General features: G+C 38.2%; 1 non-coding gene across 1 annotated transcript; it reads left to right on the top strand.

Annotated features, from left to right (window-relative positions):
* The first annotated feature begins 1,344 nt into the window (after positions 1-1,344).
* LOC126023066 (small nucleolar RNA SNORA72) lies at positions 1,345-1,480 on the top strand. Its single transcript, XR_007500285.1, has one exon. It is a non-coding gene; the product is annotated as a small nucleolar RNA SNORA72 (small nucleolar RNA).
* Positions 1,481-1,813: the final 333 nt, after the last annotated feature.

Here is a 1,813-nt window from a genome sequence, read left to right as displayed (position 1 = left end):
TTCCCTACATCTATTCTAGCACTAATTGTTTTAGTGCTGATTGTGATATCTCATATATAAGTGTGACAATGGGGAAACAATGCAGGCCAGCACCAGGCATAGAGATTGGAGATGGCAACTCTGATGACTCAAAAATGGCCAACCACCTAGTTAGTCTCTCAGATATGGAGTTTAGAAAAGAAATATGGAGGATGTTCACATAACTCAAAGAAAGCATAGATCGAGTTGAACAGAAACCAAGAAAATATGAAGACAGAAATCAGAAAACTCCAAACTGAAATAACAGGTCAAATAACAGGTCTAAAAAACTCAGTAGACGAATTGAAAGACTCAGTGGAAAACCTCTCCAGAAGAGTAACAGCAGCTGAGGATAGAATTAGTGAGCTGGAAGATGCGATGCATAACAACTCTATACAGCTGAAGAGATTGGAAAAAAAGCCTTAAAGCAAATGATCAGACAATGAAAAAATTACTCAAAGAATGTGAACAGATGAAAATAGAAGTTTATGATAAGCTCAACAGAAACAACTTAAGAATCATTGGAGTACCAGAGACCCAGGAAGAAAATCTCCAGGAAGAATCAATGGTCAAGAACATCATTAAAGAGAAACTACCAGAGCTAAAGAATACATGTGACCAAATCTTGCATGCCCAAAGAGTACCAACTAAAAGAGACCCCAGGAAAAACACCCCAAGACACATCCTAGTCACAATGACGAATCCCACAGATAGAGAGGCACCATGATTTACAATACTGTTAATTATACTTCTCATACATATATTATTCCAACACCACAAGCATTACCAGAGCACCAACATCCCTCTACCAGTGTGCAAATGTTCCTCCCATGCATTACTCCCACCATATGAAAACTGAGTCTTGTAGATAAAAATCTTCACTTCCAGTGTCTTTGGCCATGTGTTGTTCCCTTACTATGTTTCTTTACAACTTTAATACTTTTGAACTATTTCTTTTTTTGTCTAACGAGTGAGATAGGGGTTTGGATTTGTTTTGTTTTACAAATCAAATCTTCCCAATACCAACTTCCTTGCTCTATTTCACACTCCTAGCTCTTATGTTAGAATCCTACTCATTTCTATTCCATTAGACTGAGATTCTTTCTTTATTCCATTACTGTGCTGTTTTGATTGATTACGATAACTTTAGAGTAAAATGTAAAGTTGGAACCAAGATCTCTAATTCCAGAGGTCTGACAGAGACAACTGCAACTGAGCAGAACTTCTGGAAACATAATGAAAGACTCTATCCTAGGCTTCATCCTAGGATCCATGCAAAAACCAAGACCACCAACTGCAGAAGACTGATTAAAACAACCGTGATGGCTGTGAATATTCCCACTGTTCTGATTTTGTCATAATCAGGACAGGCTAACCATTCACTATATTAAGACGGTGCATGTGTCCCCAAGCCTAATTCTTTATCCACCTAGATCTGGTCATAGTAATGCTGGTGATAAATAGTCTAAAAGCCCCAACTCATCTAGAAGGGTAGTAGAGCTTTTGGGAGATTGGGGGAAGGAAGGAATCACTGCTAATTTTACGTTTATCAGTTGTCAATAAATGTAAAATTGCCGTGGTTCCATCACAACACAACAGTGATGGAACAGAACTTTTAGGACCATAAAGAAAGACTCCATCTTATGAACTGTGCAAATATCAAGATCTCTAGTTACAGAGTCCTCATTTTATCATCCACTATTGAGCAGAAAGTTTCCAGACACCACAAAGGGACCTAGGAGAGAGTAAAAGAGCATGTATAGAGCCTGTAGTTATTCCCATGACAGCATATCTG

Source organism: Suncus etruscus, chromosome 11 (genome assembly GCF_024139225.1).
Source record: "Suncus etruscus isolate mSunEtr1 chromosome 11, mSunEtr1.pri.cur, whole genome shotgun sequence".
NCBI lineage: Eukaryota > Metazoa > Chordata > Mammalia > Eulipotyphla > Soricidae > Suncus > Suncus etruscus.
This window is presented reverse-complemented; position numbering and strand designations above follow the sequence as displayed.